The sequence below is a fragment of the Pinus tabuliformis genome, chromosome 4_2 (genome assembly GCF_031772625.1).
Source record: "Pinus tabuliformis cultivar Carrire ecotype Pingquan chromosome 4_2, CPIR1, whole genome shotgun sequence".
Classification (NCBI taxonomy): Eukaryota; Viridiplantae; Streptophyta; class Pinopsida; order Pinales; family Pinaceae; genus Pinus; species Pinus tabuliformis.
The window spans coordinates 724199323-724218155 of NC_142304.1; the positions used below are offsets into that span (position 1 = coordinate 724199323).

The 18833-nt window shown below is 36.7% G+C and overlaps 2 pseudogenes; both read right to left on the bottom strand.

The window, feature by feature from the left end:
• Nucleotides 1-11081: 11081 nt before the first annotated feature.
• Nucleotides 11082-15478, bottom strand: LOC149171617 (potassium transporter 5-like; annotated as a pseudogene).
• Nucleotides 13453-14750, bottom strand: LOC149171618 (protein MANNAN SYNTHESIS-RELATED 1 pseudogene; annotated as a pseudogene).
• Nucleotides 15479-18833: the final 3355 nt, after the last annotated feature.

Sequence of the window (18833 nt, forward strand, 5' to 3'; positions counted from 1 at the left end):
TTATTAGGCCACATATATCGGTGTGAAACATCTCTAGAGGTTTAGAGGGTGATAAATCCTTTTCCTTGAACTAAGTCCTTGTCTGCTTACCAAACTGACAGGATTTGCAAATTGAGTTATCAAACTTTGACAATTTTGGAAATCCCCTAAAAACAAATTTCCCACTGATTTTTATCAAGCTACCAAAATTTATATGACCAATACTTATATTCCACAACCAAGTTTGACTTGTTTTACCGAGGTATCATCTCATTCTAGAGTCATCAAACACATATACATTATTGTGAGTCCTTACTGCATTTCCCACTAGATTACCATTTTCTTCTTTTCGAATCTCACAGTCTTTAGTCTGAAAGGTCACAGTGTAGCCATTATCACACATTTGGCTCACACTAGGAAAGTTATTCTTGATTCCTTCCACATATAACACATTCTGAGCCTCAGTGTTTTCATCAAGACTCACTATGCCCTTTCCCTTAATCCTAGCTAGAGCATTATTTCCAAAAGTGACATTGCTCCCTTTGTCCTTTTCCTTCATAGACAAGAATTTGCTTTATCCAAATACCATCTATTTTATTGATCATCTGCAGATAGGGCAAGTCCACACTCCATTGTTTTCTCAATCTTATATTTCCAACACTTTTTGTCTTTTGGAAAGGTTGAATGCCAAACAAATGAGGTTTAGAAGCAAACTCAAACCTTCTTTTGCATTCTCTAGCCTTGTGCCCAAAATTATTACATTTGAATCATTCAACTTCATCCAACAGGGGGGAAAAAGCGTTCGTTTTCCTGGGAAGTGAGTTATGAGAACAAAAATTCTGATAATTTTTGTGTCTTAAATTTTTATCTCTTTCTTCTTCGATTCTTCTGCAATTAATAAATTTATGTCCAAAGTTATGGTATTTATAGAAATGACCATAAAATTAATTTGATTACCTGAAATTGGATATTTTATGAGTTTGATTTGATTGTAGGTACCTTTATTGTCTTATTGATTGATTCATTTTTCTCTGGTGTGAGTCCTTTGAGTAGTTAGAATTATTTTTCCAATGTTAGGTGCCTCTCTACTTTATTTTTTTTTTCTTCATTGAATTTTCCTTTAAGCACCTTCACATATCCCTAGGGTTCTCCAAATCCTGTGTGCCTGGAGCTCATATTTCTCATAGAAGGATCTTGTGATCCAAAATATCCCAATCCTATCTTGTTTTATGAACACCTTTGACTACTCAAAATATGGTTTAACTTTCTTGTCCCTTCAACAAACCTTTTATCCAATTCCTTCTCGGTCTCTAATCTCTCAAGATTTTCTCTCAAGGAGACAATTTCTGCCTCTAGACTCTGACAATTCTCTTCCCATTCAAGGATCAAATCATTAAGAACTCCTTCCATCCATTTTTCTTCCTCTAACTTGAATTTAAGGAACACAATCTATCATTCACCTATTTCAGAGATCATTTCCTCCTTTTTCTTGATCATCTCTTGCTTTAATAGTCCATTCTCCTCTTCTAGCTTCACACATGTTTTTTATTTTTCTCCTAATTGGAAAGCCAATCCGTCTTTAATTTTAATGGGTTCTTCAAGTTTTTCTCTTTGATAAACAAATTCCTCATTCTTTGAGTTATACATACCTTTTTCAGATCACAACAACTACTCTTTTAGTTGCTTATTCCTTTTTCTAGCCTTCTTTAACTCATCAAGGGCACTAATGAGCTCCCATTCAAGATCCACTACTCCTTCTTCTTCTTTTTCTTAAAAGTATGTGAAATTTTGTCTCTTGGATTCAACTTCAAGTGACATAAATGAACATTCAATTTACACACCTTATGAAGAATCATCGCTATCTGATTCTGGTGCAGAGTTATCCTCTTTGAAGTAGAGCCTCTTCTTCTTGAAGAATTTCTTCTTTTGATATTTATGAACTTTTTCTTTGGGACTTTGATGTTTTTCATTTCTATATTTTCTTTGTAAGGGCACCTGGATGAAAAAATGTCCAATTCTTCCATAATCAAAGCATTTGAATGGCAAATTTCCTTTTTACTTCCCTGATACATGCTTTACTTTATTGGAATAATGAGCCAGCTCCTGATCAGTCTCATAGATGGAATATTATTGGTAATCCTTGTGCTCCTTAGCCTTCTCAAAAATCTTGAAAGCTGCCTACTTTGGTTCGGTCTTCTCTTTACCTACACTAATCTCATAGGTTGTGAGAGTACAAAGTAGCTGGTTGACTGTAAGACTTTTCAAATCAATCATCCCCTCACTGTCTACTATTTTGTTATTAAATATCATAGGTAGCAATCTCACGACCTTCTGAACAATTACAACTTCTTTGATAACTTCACCAAGTCCTATGATCATATTGGTTACTTCATCAACTTTGAGGAAAAACTCTACTATAATTTCTTCTTCATTCATTCTTAATTTGTCAAACCTCGTTCTAAAAGTTTGAAGTTTTTCTTACTTAACTTTCTCATCTCTTTCATGAATTTGATTGCGTTTGTCCCATACTTCCTTAACAGACTTACAGTGCATAACCTTTACAAGTTTAGATTGACTAAGACCAAATATAATGGAATTTTTGGCCTTTGAATTATTTTCGTACACCTTTTTACCATCTGCATCTGTAGGATGGACTACGAGGATAACATAACCTACCAACACATAGCTCCAAACATATGCCCTTGGGGACATGAGATAGGCTTCCATCCTAAATTTCGAAAAAGGATAATTTTTCCCATCAAAGGCTCGTGTCTTACTTGAGTAAGCATCCTAACTCTCTTGTATAGACATGGTTCCTTAAAGATCTACCTTCTAGTGGTTAAACTATTCTTGAAGGAACATGGCTCTAATACCAATTTTTGGAAAAAGGAATTACCTAATTAGTGAGGTTTTTTAAAATTTAAGCTCAATTCTTAATTTCCTTTCACTCTTGGCAATTACTTATGTGAGCATTCTCAATACAAAACATAGATAGGAATGTAAACCATTCACATGAACAAGCACTCCATTAATTGAGCAACATGCACATATTGACACAAATAATTTTATGTGGAAAACGAAAGGGGAAATCCTACCAATCTATTTTCTTTTATGATGTATTTTAAGCTACTACTTAATTACATCAAGTTGTTTGTGAGCATTGAATCACAAGAGGCCCCAACCCCTTTAAGCTAGCAAGCCACTACTTTCCAAGAGGCACCAACCTCTTATGAATGCATGCCACCACCTTTCCTAGCCGTGTATTAGAAAATTATATATTACATAGTAATGGAACACATAAAATATTGTAGAAACATAAACACATAAAATAAGAGAGACACAGATATACGTGGTTCACCCAATTTGGGCTCCATCCACGGAGAGACAGTCAGTCCTTCCTTTTATATTATATATCAAAATGAAGAGATACAACCTACGACAGATCCGTTGTAATTTCCTCTTTTCTCTCACACAGTCCCCTCTTCGTTTCTCGCTCAGAATAATAATACACAGTCACAATACAAATCCCTCATAAAAACTGAGGGTTTCCTTCTAGGGAAAAAATCTTGAGTTAACATAACTTCTACCATTAGATCATCTACCTATTGAACAGACCATATTGATTACGAAATTACAATATTTTACAAGGAAATTTGTCATCTATTTTTAGCTTTTGGGGCACTTCCCCCGAACCTCGGCTGGCCCTCGAATCCCCCATCTGGGGGTATGGTCCCCCCCGGACCTCCGTTGGGGGTACAAGCCCCCCTCACACCCCCCTGTGTTGGGGGGTGTATAGTCTTCTTGGCGTATACATCTAGCTGAAACAAAGACATCTGAATCAGGAAGATAATCAGGTTCCACACCCAACAAACTGTACTACTTTTCATACAATTTTTAGATTGTGAAAAGAGAGGCCTATATAAATGCACATAAATATAAAACCTGGTCAACTATTCCACAAAACAACTTCCTCACTTCTCTACAATCCTTCTTTGCACTACACACCTCACTGCTCAATCAGTTATGGACTCGACCCTCAATTTCTCCATATAACTATCGTCTCTCAATCACACTCACCCTTATGCTCACACTTTGTTAATTATAACCCCTCACACTCTTCACTTTGCGCAGAATATTGCTTCACACTAGACTCAATGTTTTCTGAGCCTTTTTATTTACCACAGACACAATCCACAACACTCATTATCAGCTTATCAACCACCACATTGAGTGCATATTGTGGCACACTAGTCTTAAAAAAGATCCTACATATGGGACTAGTTCACTCAACCTCTAACACATGTATGGTCTCCATTCTACTGACACATATGAATACTTAGCCTCTCTAGTTGAATTAATTATGCGATTGACTTTCAAAGTGTTCTTCCATATTGAGAATTAGTTGTTAGTCGAAATGAGTATGGGCAACATTATCACTCTTCTCTGTACAACTTCTCGATCACTGCAACTCTATTAATTCAAGGAATGGGCACTTGAGCATTCCTTTCATTTAATTCTTCATGTCGTACAAGGAATACTAGGGATGGAAAAATCTTCTTGAACCAAGCCTTTTAATTTAACTCTGCAATTTGTGGTCCTTTTGGCCCATAAGACCAAGTGCCATAACCACAACCTTTAACTTTTATGTGCACCATTTTAGATTCAATCCTAGAGGGCTTATCTTCCCCCATGCCCTTGGTCATATGACGCCCATAGAACCAAGTCCTGGTGCTAAACATTGGCCCTCGACACCTTTATCCCTATGTTATTTTTATTACACATTTAAAAACTAGCAGGGTCTGCCTTGTGAGCTTACGTGTTTAATGGGGCCACCCTTCCACTTCTCTCTTTGGCATGTGGTTCTGCCCGTACGTTTCAATGTGTCCCAACATCGTCATCTTGTCACTTTCTCCCTTGCCCCCTTTTATTTCTTCCGAGATCAAGCCTCAATGATGTCGTGTCCCATGGGTCCACCTAGTCCTGTGCTCTACCACGTTAGCCCGATGCCAAGTCAGCCCGCTACTTTCTCCTGTGCACACTTCTAAACCTCTGGGATAAAGCCTCAGGGTTGACGTGTCCCAATGGGACCACTGTTGCACTCATGGACCAATCAACTACAAGTCAAGCTCAATTATATCCCACGTGAGCCCAATGATTAGTCAGTCCATAACTTTTGCCTTTGTTCCTTTATAACCAACTAAGATGCAGCCTTAGGGATGATTTCATGCTTACATTATTATTGCCACATGGTTCTACAAGATTAGTCCACATGTCACACATATTTGTCCGACTTAGGTACCAAAAAATGTTGAATTTGCATGCCACGTGTCCCTCGTACCGACGCCATGCTGACATCACTTGCCACTGTTACTGTCAACACATCACTACAAGCCAACCACATTGTGCCATCTGTCCCATTCTCATTTGTCCATGCAGTCCTAGGTACACAGACATAGGGGGTCCTAGCCGTTTTTATTGCCGAATCCCTTTGTTAGAATTTCAAAGGAAAAACCATTGGATTCAAGATTTTACTCTGTACCTCTCTCTAGTACTGCGTTGCTGCCACGTTTCATGACGCTTCCATCCCAGGCCTTCACCTCTACATCCCTTTAAACCTTTTGGGGTCACCCCACTGGGAAGACATCATGCTCACACCCGCTTGACTCTTAGAGAAAAACTGTTTATGGTTTTTGCTGAGAAAACAACCCATTCTGCCACCCCTTTGCACGGTTTATGGTTTTAGGGATGGGGGTGTCAGAACCAACCTTTGTTGTAAATCTTGAGATCAATAGCTTGGTTAGACAACTTTGTGCCACCCCTCTACACTTTATCTGTGAAGCGAAAAATCCTATCACAATTACATTGATGCCTTGGTGTGAATGCGTGGCAGCAAATCTATTCACAATCTTTCCCGTTGTTTAAACAATCACCTCTGCTAACTGTTCCACCATGTTTCATAATTCCACCAACATTAAACTTGCTCCAAAGGGTACTCCAAACACTTTTAGCTCTACCCTTTTGACTTTGAGGGTCCTGACTTTGAATGGCAATAAATTTCAATCCAAGAGGTTGTTGTGGACTTCAATGTAACACTGGAAATCTCTTTCTGAGCACTATCCAACTATGCCACATCCATGAGCATCTGAGATGATCTCTTGAGCCAGAATCTCCTCCAAATCTTGGGACTCCCTAACCATCATAGGTACAGTATTTTAGCTTCTTTCTTCATGTTGCTACTATGATGGTTCTCTACCAAGGACTGTAGCAACCATAGGACTCCCCTTGAGCTTGGCATATCATGCTCATTAATGCTAGATTGGCATCAATGCCAACATAGTGGATGAAACCAGTCATTCAGACAGGGCCAACTACCCAATAAAAAATGAAGGATTTCATGGTGCCATGGTGATTTGAAATTACTTGGTAATTGTAAGGGTGACATTCCTTCATGAATTTCTTCCTAACCTTGAAATCTCCAGACTCTATTAATAAGTCCTCATGTTGGGAGAAGAGTTTGAATCCATATTTGTCCATGTATATTGAAACCATTAAAGGAATTAAATATCAAGCTGAATAAAGGGTCCATTCAGGTGAAAGGGAGACTTGTAAAAAGAAGGGGGGGGGGGGGCTTACTTGTAACCTCCACATGACCACTCTCCCCGCTCGCCCCTCCCCTCCCAAAAAAAAGAGTATTTTGCTAAGTTAACACACATCACATCATGAAATTCAAGATAAAAGAACAACCATCCTTCTCCTGCCCTCTTTATTCACTGTTGCATTTTTTCAAACAGAGAGAATTAAGAGAGGTAGGATGCCAACCATAGTTTTTGCATATGGATGAGTGGCTTGGAGGTTCAATTTTAGGAGATTAATGCTCCTAAAGGAGTCGTAGATTAAAGGGCATAGAGGTTGGATCCTCAACCCATTTTATGTGTATCCTATGGTATTCCTCACCATTGAATATGAGTTCCCTTAACACAGTTCTATTGTTGGATTCAAAGTTGCCTCCTTTATGGCTTGACATTCCTATAAAAAAGATTAAAACAATGTCAATAAAATATTGTTAAAACTAATAGAAATGTGAGATACTTTGACCATAAATTAGCCTTCCAATAGACTAGATAGTAAGATGGTTTTGAACAACAATAAAAAGAGTGCAGTATGATTTAAAACAAATTTACCATTAATATTTACAACCATAACTTTGCCTATATTATTATATAGAGAAGTCCAGAACCTTATTATAATATAAGAATATAAACAAGTTGAAATAGTTTAAGAGATCACATTAATCTCATGTTGAGTGGAGTGCATAGTAGCTCATCTAAATTTGTTCTTATTCATAGTTTCTCTTTAAACAATCTATATCGATAATTTTTGTGATTCCATTTCCTTCAAGGTATATAGAAATTATGTGGAACATGTTGCCATTCGTTTGATGTAAGTCGTTAAAATCTAAATCGTACTTTCAATGACATTGATTACCAAAATTATTGATCATAAAATTGCAATTATACAAATAACTTTTAAAAATTTAATATATTTTAAGATTTAGTTAACTTTACTTAATATAATGACAGGCCGTATAAAATTTTGGTACTAAAGGGTGAGTCATATCATACTTTCCCACGTCGTAAATTTCCGATGTACAATTCTACCATAACCTTTTACGATACAAAACCAGAGTGAGGAAAATTTATCTCTACGAACCAGTGGGCATTCAATGCTATTCAATGAATTTCATATTCGCTCATATCAAAGTGTTAAAAATACAATCGTAATATTGTAGATCAATGATATCATAACTACATATTTTTCCTTATGGCCATCTTGATCAATCAAAGGTGGCTTAAGATCTGTTCTGCAATCAATATATCATACAATTATGCAACAATTCTGGAAATTGTGCTGTAGGCATGGCCCTGATTCCAAAGATTTGAACGTCCAGTTGATTACGTGCAATCGGTAGTTTCCAACATCCATGCCGCAGAAAAATCTTCTTCAAAAAACATTTCTTGGCTGATAAAATCTCTGTTCATATAATGCTATTCAATGAATTTCATATTCGCTCATATCAAAGTGTTAAAAATACAATCGTAATATTGTAGATCAATGATATCATAACTACATATTTTTCCTTATGGCCATCTTGATCAATCAAAGGTGGCTTAAGATCTGTTCTGCAATCAATATATCATACAATTATGCAACAATTCTGGAAATTGTGCTGTAGGCATGGCCCTGATTCCAAAGATTTGAACGTCCAGTTGATTACGTGCAATCGGTAGTTTCCAACATCCATGCCGCAGAAAAATCTTCTTCAAAAAACATTTCTTGGCTGATAAAATCTCTGTTCATATAATCCACCACTTGGCCGTAATCCCAGGTATATTCGTACAATACACAATGGTGATCGTTTTCAACCTCGTCTTCGAAACTCCAATTTTGACTTACGTATTTGAGATCAGGGTTCTCTGACAAACCCTGAGCGGGCGAGGTTTCCCAACGAAATTGACAGACCTGATCGTACTTCAAGTCCAGAACGGGGATACCAAGATCCTCGTCTGAAGCCTCTAGGAGGTAAGACAGATCAATACCTGACTCCGAAACTAGAGTTTGGGCTTCACAGTCGCAAGAAATGTCGAAGGCCCATGAATTATCCACCGTGATGGGGGCGTAGAGAGTGGAACATGTCGCGCTCATATCTTCCTCCAGGCTTCTCATGACCCCACTTACACGATCCTCACTGGAAGCCGCTGTTTCTTCTTCTGCTACGGTAAATCTGTCTAATTGCGAGCACTCAGAAGACAAGTCCGTTTCTTCGCCTTTGAAGCGTTTGGACTCCCGTACCTCGGTGGAGTTCGGCGGAGCCTCCAACTCTCCGCCGCGCTTTCTGTGTATATCAAACATGATTGAAACACCGCCTGGAGATTCGATAACGAAATACAACGGCGATGATAGTTCGGCTGCAGAGAAGAACTGCTCTTCCTGTTATAACTGCTGAGATGGATATGACAACAAATACGACAGGAGCCGAGAGGGGGATTGACTATATGTAGCTATGAATAGCAATTCACAGGAAATCTATATAGTTATATAGCAGGTATAGTCTGGCGTATGGGAAGGCAAGTTAATGAATGGCGGAGCCGGTTGGCATGACTCCTGCTGTCTGCCATTTATCCTATTTAAATATTGGGATAAGGCTTTGTGACATGATTGGATGTCAATATTTTAATCAATCATATTAATAAAGACTACTGCTAAACCATTTACACGTCACATCACGTGTCGGGTTAAACACTTCACCGCTATTTCGTTGGACACGGATGTGACATTACAAAATTAAGGCAAGGCTAACCAGTCTGTCATAGGGTATTAAATGCTCGGTTATATGCATGCTCTATAACAAAATAACATATTGTTCTTATTTTTAATTTATGTAGCCACAATGAGCGCGTTATATTTTGTTATAGAGCATGCATGTACCCGGGCATTTAATGCCCTATAACAGGCTGGTTAGCCTTTGCCCAAAATTAACAATGGCTTAAACGTCTAAATCGTCTAGCTTGGTGCCATTTCGCAAAATTTAAGTCAATACTTCATCCATTTCTTTTAAAAATCCACAAAATTTATTCGAAAACAAATCAAGAAACTCCAAGTGGTGAAAAATAAAGTAACATACACATCACTTGTCCCGATTCCTAATGCAAATTGATTTTCCTGGACAGACAATGATAATTGTGATGGCAATTACGCCTCTCGATTATAGTTTCCTACTCTTTAATGTGCGCTGAATTTTACAAACCACTTTAGGTTAGAAATAAATATTTTACAGTTTAAAAGACCAGTTGATACATGATGGAGTATATTTTATATTAAAGCTTCCCCTGGACCGGATATGGTAGTGAATATTCGTTCCCCGCAAAACATGAAAGTTGCCAGAAACTGCAGGGCACTTCGTTTTACCTACAACCACCAACAGAAGGTTTCAGAATCAGTTGGGCGCCCCTCACATAAAAGTGGAAAGCCCACAAAAGCTCGAACGTATTTTTGGAGCCCATAATTCCGCGGGAGTACCGGGAATTACTTGTGGAGTTGTTCAGTCACAGAAATCCCATGTCTCATGGCCACAGAATAACTTACATCTGTGCGCCCATCACGTCTTTCTGATGCTCTACCGCTGGACCCTGTTTTGCCCGCCACCTAGGGATGGACAACTCACGTATTCATTTCATGGCGTGTTATTGGAGTAAGTGAATGATGAATCACCTACAACCACTGTATATGTCATAAGATGCACCATTCTAAACGGATGCCTATCATGACGTGTGTATATCTAGACATGTATATATTCGAAAATATACAGCATTGACTTTGACAATGGTAAATACTTCTTGGCAATTGAAATTAAAGAAGCGTGCATAGAGAGACTTTTAAATAAACTATAATTATAATTGCATCATTTCGTGTGAAACAAATGTGTGTCATCATTGCTCTTAATTTTTTTAAATTAGCAATTGTATTAGATTTTGTAAAGGAAACGCTTTAAGGTGGTAGTATAGGAACCAATAGCATAGAAGAAAGAAGATGTGATCAAAGTACTAGATAGGGAGATGAGAGATAGGGGCATCCTCCCTACCTAGATAAATTAGCAAGAAATGTTTCATTAATATAAGTAATAGTGTCCGAGTTAACAAGAGATGGACCATAATAGTGTATTGATACATCGTTGATGTTATCATGTTTGAGCAATCTTTATTTGCAATATGCATTTCTCAATGTTGAAGTGACTGAAGATGATATGGACAAAATTGGTGGTCGTGGTGGTGGTCATTAGTAAAGGGAGTTAAGGTTCAGACAACTCCGAATATTATAGACACTAAAAACTAACATTTATATCACCTAGTTTTTAAAAAGCTAATTACACATGGCCTCTCTAATATTCCTTCTTCCCCATGATCGCTCGTGTTTGTTATCCTTTCTTCGTCATCCTTTCACATTCGCTTGGCTTTAATTTCTTCCTACGTTCGACTGCTTAAAAAGTCCTCTTCTTTTTAGTACTTCCTATTCCCACCATAGGGACGCTTAGTCATACGTATTCATCACTTCATTTTTAGAAGTAGCCTCAATATGACTATACTTTCTCCAGAGTTAGAACTATTTCCTTCATGCTGAGATTGCTTTTTAATATCATTTGTGAATATGTAATCGAACTGTATAAATTCTCTCAAGTATTCCAATAACTGGTTCTCAAATTCCACATTCCCAGTCCTAGTGTCCCGATAACCATACCTAGCTACACATCTATAGATTTTGTGTTCCTTTGGACCAATTCTGTGAAATACAAATCGTTCTTCAGCTGGAATTGTATTCACAGGAAGATACTTGACACAGACGAATACAAGGACAGAGTGCCTAGCAGGGAGGTTTCTCATGAAATGTTCAAATATTGTTGGAACTCCTTGTGCTAGTTCTGTGTATAAAAGCCCAATCCCCGGAACTTTGGTGACATCGAGACTCGAACCCAGGGTTAACATGTATTTTGTTGACACCTTGTGTTCTACTTCATAGGCGTATCTCTTTATATGGACATAGTGCCACACATACATTACAAATAACAACAATGCAGCAAAAGCTGATGCAAGGTATCCCCTTGGGGGAACTTGTACAACACTGCTCAGAAGTATGTGAATTTGATTGCTCCAAATACAGTGACGAAGATAATGACCAGCAATAGATGAGTCTGCCATATCATAAGCATTACCAGTGTGAGGAAAGATGAAGTGACAATCATAACCCCAACCACGGCTATGCCTGCATCCAATTTACATACAATTCAAAACTTTAATATATAAATTTATATAAGATTCAAATGTCAGCTAATTTTTTGACTTTTAAAAAAAAAAATATAGATATATAGATAAATAAATATTCATACTATAAATCATTTTTAATCCCTTATATTTTGAGTAACAAACATATTTCTACATATGACTTCCCTTCTTGTATTTCCATCCTAACCATTCTGATTCACCAAACACATCCACTAAGTGTCTATTCATTTTAACCATTTTGAATTACCACCCCATTAATTAACCCACCTATCAAGAAGCACACTGACATCAATTTTTGTGAAATAAAATTTAAATGCAAGGTTATGTTATATATTTTAATTTAACACCAATCGTACATACATACCATAGGCATTGCCGATCTTGGTAGTATCTTGGAAAGAAATGGTGACAAAGACGCATGCCAACATGAGAATGTAGTTGATTTCTGGAATATACACTTGGCCTTCATGTTTTGATGAAGTGTGCACCACGGTTACGCGTGGAAAGCATCCAAGGGACATGGAATGCTTTATGATAGCAAAAGTTGCAGAGATCATGGCTTGGCTTGCTATAATAGAAGCAACAATTGCAACTACAAACATTGGCCAATATATAGCCCTGTCACAAAACTTGAGTCATTTATCATTAAAAAAGGTGAGCTCAGTTTGAAAAGTTATTAAAAATTTAAAATTATCCATAGCAACAACAGAGAACTCGCCCTTAGACTTGAAAAGAACAAAACATATTAAAGGATAAGTTGTAAATAAAACAGAGAAAATTAAAGGATAAGTGAAGTTACTTGGAGTAGATTTGTAAAATGTATCTGACAAGTCTTGGGGAAACTCCCTGAGATTTGCAGCTTGGCCCACATATGCGCAAATTAAAGCAGGATAGACTATTCCAGTAAAGGAAATTGCGCCTATTAATTACTATTTTTTTATTATGGAAATGAAATACAACTTTTTTAATTTAACAATCGTATCGGCCTCCCTTGCACCTTTTGGGGCAATTGCTAGTTATAGTTTGTTGTGTTATGAAATTATGATATGTTGATTGTTAATTGTTCCAACGGATAAATAATTATTAATCTTTTGACAGTTAGTAGTGAAAGTCATTACTATTCTCATAACAGCTAGTAATTCATGGAGCTTATGGCTAGCTTAATTTCTTAGCATGAAGCTTGATATTCAACTTAACACTACCTAATTATACATAAACCATCTGAAAGCTTTCAACATACCAGAATTTTGGTTAAGTGAATAAATCTTGTACTCATTAAATTAAAAGGTGCAATCATATTAAAGTTATTCCAACAATCTTTTTCTAGCAGATGAAATCTCCCATAGAACAAATTGAAATTTAAGAATGTATTTATGGAATCCCATCATAGAAGAACTTTATAGACATCACATAACAACTAATGTTATAGTTTCTAGGTCACCCCCATCAAAGCTTTCATTTTGTAGGAAGTTGATTTTCTCATAATTTAATAGGACTCTTTGCTAGTACAAATTCTGAAACTTAGGTAAGCAACTTACAATTTTCTTATCCATAAAAGAAATCTAGCCTGGGGAACCTTTGTGGACTTTCTCGCTACAGTTGGATTTCAAAATTGAATGGCACATAAATCTTAACATAATCATGAATAGGATAAGTGACTTTTGTCAATAATGTAATGTGATATCGAATCTGACAACATAACAACATAATATTATTTTGTTGTGGGTACAAGTGTTTGCATCCTTCCAGCTGCAATTCTCTATCCAACAACATTTGCATAGAACATACCCGAAATTGCAGGAACAAACACATCACTGTGAGAGCAGATATAAAGATCAAGGGCTCTTTCAAATTCTATTTTTCCAGAACGAAAAAAATGTTCCTTTTCATCAGATGGCATACTATTTTCCTATCACAACATAAGGTTGATTTAGAAACAAATTATGTATGAGAGTCTAATAGTTAAGTAGTGAAATAAATATTATACCTACATCTACCAGATTGAAGATACAAACAAAAGATGAAGTGGCAAGGGGCATAAGTGACAGATCGGCAACATGACAGCCACAGGATGGTTTTCATACCTTGGTATATACATTTGGAAATATATCTTTGAGAGAATTGAGGCTTTCATGCCATGTGGACTGTGTCAAATAAAGAGGAGTATCTGTTTGGAGCCCAACTTTTCTCGAAAAGATGCCAATATCCTATGCTCAAAAACGTATTTTTGTTCCTCAGTTGATGCTGCCACTAGCATTTTCACGGCCCTTTTTAAGCAAAATATCCATTCTCAAATCTATAGAAATAAAGTGTCTTAGTGATCCATCCCCTGCATCATGTAAATTTTTTAGCATTTTATCTCCTGCCCTTCTAATATCAGGGTGAAACTCAACAACACCATATGTGCCAAAGCAACAGATAGATTCAATCCTAGGGTTTTTTTATCGTTATTTTATTTTCATATCTATAGATGGGTAGAAGATACTGAGCATGATACTACTTGTCCTGCTAAATAATAGATCCACCTTTTCTGCTATATATTCTTCTATGACCCTGTGTGGAATCTTAATTACTATAGTTCCTTTTGCTATTCTATCATTAGGAAATTGCCTTACCACTTTAACCACATCACAGAAACTGTAGATAAACTTATCAGCATCATAGATTTCCTCAAATTTATTGTTCAAGGCAAGCACACACTAATGGTTATTAGTATTATTGCACAAATAAAAGAAAAATACATCATCTACATAAAATGATTCACCAAACACATCCACTAAGTGTCTATTCATTTTAACCATTTTGAATTACCAACCCATTAATTCACCCACCTATCAAGAAGCACACTAACATCAATTTCTATGAAATAAAATTTAAATGCAAGGTTATGTTATATATTTTAGTTTAACACTAATCGTACATGTGTACCATAGGCATTTCCGATCTTGGTAGTATCTTGGAAAGAAATGGTGACAAAGACACATGCCAACATGAAAATGTAGTTGATTTTTAAAATATACACTTGGCCTTCATGTTTTGATGAAGTGTGCATCACGATTAAGTGTAGAAAACATCCAAGGGACATGGACTGCTTTATGGTAGCAAAAGTTGCAGAGATCATGGCTTGGCTTGCTATAATAGAAGCAACAATTTCAACTACAAAAATTGGCCAATATATAGCCCTGTCACAAAATTTGAGTCATTTATCATTAAAAAAAGGTGAGCTCAGTTTGAAAAGTTATTAAAAATTTAAATTTATCCATAGAAACAACAAAAGCTCGCCCTCAGACTTGAAAAGAATATAACATATTAAAGGATAAGTTGTAAATAAAAGAGAGCAAATTAAAGGATAAGTGAAGCTACTTGGAGTAGATTTGTAAAGTGTATTTGACAAGTCTTGTGGAAACACTCTTTGATTTGCAGCTTGCCCACATATGTGCATATTAAATCAGGATAAGCTATTCTAGTAAAGGCAACCTGATCAAGACCAACATGTCAGACTACTTACATACATAATCTTAAAATTTAAATGTAAATTTAAATTTAGTTTACAATGTATTGATCCATATCCATACATGAATGGAACGAACTGAAAAATGACCTAGGTCTGCGAACATAGCTTCAGTTCCTACATAATATCGATCTAACTTAAGCAATGTAACCATTGGTTAAGTATAGGAAGTCAAGAGGTTTGTTTTTTGTGAACCAGTAGGTTAGAACTACTAGTTATGGAGAACGACATACTACAGGAAGAGGACGATAACAAAAAGGGAAGAGTAGTGGCATCCAGTGAAATTCCATCAATATTTGAAGCACTTGAATAAAACTCGGATGTTGTGTGGTACAAACCTTTTGTTCCATCTGCATCTTCTCCTCCAAGGTTCATTTTAGGCCTTTGTTTACACCGTTTTTCTGTATCCAGAGAAATTCCACCAATATTTGAATCACTTTTGATAAAACTCTGAATAGTGATCCAGACAAATCTGTAATTTCATCTCCAAGTTCTCGTTGAGGGTTTATTCTAGGCCCTCTTTTCTAATGTTTTTCTGTCTTCAGAGAAATTATACCAATATTTGAAGCATTTGAACAAAAGTGATATGTTGTTCCAGATAAAACTTTAATCTGTTCTCGAAATTCTCCTTTAGGGTTCATTCTGGGCTCTCGTTTATTCTGCTTTCCTCTCTCAAGAAAATTCAATACTTCTTTCGTGGAAAAAAAATGGCGTCTTGCAACTGGGATCATAGTAAAAATGAAAATTTTAGCCATATAATGCTTAGATTTCAGGGGAAATAATTTTAAAAAATGCACTTCAAAATGTCGCCTTATAGAGGACCAAGTACATAGGCTGGAGCCATGAACAATATACACAATCATGGTTCAAACTTGTCGATTCATAATTCTGGGCATAACATGCATAATGCATCATGTTCATGATTATATGCAGAAGCCTAATACATGGTACATAATGTTCAAGTCGTGACTGGGGAAGGGCAGTAAAATCTACATGGTGCCCTAAATAAATCATGGTTCGAACCTGGGATTGAGACAAGAAGTCGCAATTTCAAGGGTTTTATCCCTAACTACAACAGTATCAACAATTGACAAAGAATAATTGATGCCATTATGATACAGGTGTTGTCCTTGATGGAAACTCACACAGATTGCAGTTTACAGCGCAATAGGTTAACAACAAAGGATTACAGATCAGATTTCAGAGATTGAAGAAAGAGAGTGGTTTAAGAATTATACATTAGTTCACTTTGTCCAAGCAGCGTATACACGCAGGTTAATAGAACAAAATGAATGTATATGTATACACGCACTTTCACATAATGAAAAGCGCGTATGGGATGGAAAATTAAGGTTTTGGTCCTAGGTATTTGGTCTGAGGAATTGGTCCAAGATATTGGTCCTAGGTGGTTTTGGTTCGAGGTATTGAGAAAGGCCTAAAACTATATAAGGAGGAGAATATCATTAGGCCAAGTAGTGCAAGTATTGAATATCTTATGAAGTGTTAGATCAAATATGCAGGTTATGGGTTTCCAATGCTTTTCTTGATCTGAACTAAGGATGCACCTATGTGGTTGATGATGGATGATGGATCGGGATCAAAAGGCCTGAAATGAAGTATCGTTATGTGGTCTAATCATGGATATTCTAGATCTGAATACTAATGCATGATTTACACTATAAATGTTATGATCTAAGCATGACTGAAGTCTGGAATAGTTTTGATGTTTTAAGTTAGTATTTGCAGATCTGTATGTTGGTTCGCTTTAGTAAAAGCACGTATACACGCTGGTTCAACACATCAAAGTAGCATATACATTATGAAATATGATGTTTGAAGTTGTAGTTGGTTCTGGTTGTTGATGTAGAGTTCTGGGTTCTGTTTTGTGTTCTGGTGACAGTGTTTTAAATGTTCAGATTAATTGGTTGTGATTTTCTTCAATGATGATGGGTTTTCAGTGATTGATTCAGAGATTGATGATTGAGTTTCAATGATTGGTTGATGTAGATGTATTTGATGGTTGTATTGCTATGGTGATTGATTTTGAGCTTCAATGTTACTGATGGGTCCAGTATGAAAATTGGATGAAATGTGGCCTTCAGATTGTGGTGTTGTATTCCAGGAGTATCCAGTCTGAAAATTTATGAAACGTGGTCCCTGGAGGAAGAGAGAAGGTCATAGTCTTTTGTAGGTCGACGCCTATGTACTGGTAAAAATATCGGCCATTACAAGAGCCAGGGGATTAGAGCTCCATTTTATTAGCAGCTGGAAAATGAGTGAAGGTTGGAGCCTTCTATAGGATAGCGCCTACATACTAGTTAATGAATCGACTAGTACAAGAGCCAGGGGGTTGGAGTTCCCTTCCAATAGAAGCTGGAAAACGAGTGAAGGTTGGGGCCTTCTATAGGTCGGCGCCTACGTACTAGTAAACAGATCGGCTAGTACAAGAGATAGGGGGTTGTAGCTCCCTTCCAGTAGAAGCTGGAGAACGAGTGAAAGTTGTAGCCTTATGCAGGTGGGTGCTTGTGTACTGGTATGAGTCTTCACCAGTACAAGATTGTAAACAAGTTTTTCTTATATTAAAAGAAGACAACAATAGGTGGTTTTTGTCCCACATTGGGTTTCCACCTTAAATCTTGGTGTTCATGTGTGTTTCTTATGTGTGATTGTTTATTCTAATATTATTGCACATGGTTACTGTTTACATGGTTAATGAAGTAATGATGCACTGATTAAAGATCAACATATGATGAATTAACTAAATCATAAGTTTGTTGGATATCTGTTGGTTGCTTTAAAGACAGTTGTGTGTACACGTGATTTACCTTCATTGAAGTAGCGTATATAAATCTGAGTATGAAATGAAAAAGTTATAGATTTGATAATATTGATTCATCCCCCCTCTCAGTATTATTTCCAACAATAATTCAGAGTTTTAGGATTACCACTCTGCAATTGCAAATTCAGAAGCCCAATTGCAACACTGAACACCATTCCATCTCTAAAGACTATGTCATTCCTTGTATTCAAGCTCATTCCAAGCTCCTAGAACTCAATTCTAATCCTTGTTCCTCCAGACTTTGTCAAATGGGGAAGAAACTCTAGTCCATCGCTCTGAACAACCCACCGCAACCTTATAAGCAGTGCTCGTAGGATTTCTCAACCTGACCACATTAATCAGGTTATTCACTAACAAAGTCATCACATTCATCATATCCAATCTCCTTATCATCACCCTTCAAGTTTGGCATCCCATATTTTCCAGCCATAAAATTTTTGGGTATTTTTTTTAGATAAGTAAATTTTCATTTTGGGTGACGGAATTGCCGAGAGTTCAGTAGTAATTTGGAGAAAAGGCTGCATTAACGAAGAGGATTGGATACTTACAAGGAATCCACGGTTTTGACGAGGTATCTCAAGAGAGGCTCTCGAAACTTCATGCTAGTTAGTATCTATTACGCGGCATTATTATCAACCATTCCCCTATTGTAATTCACTGAATTATTTAT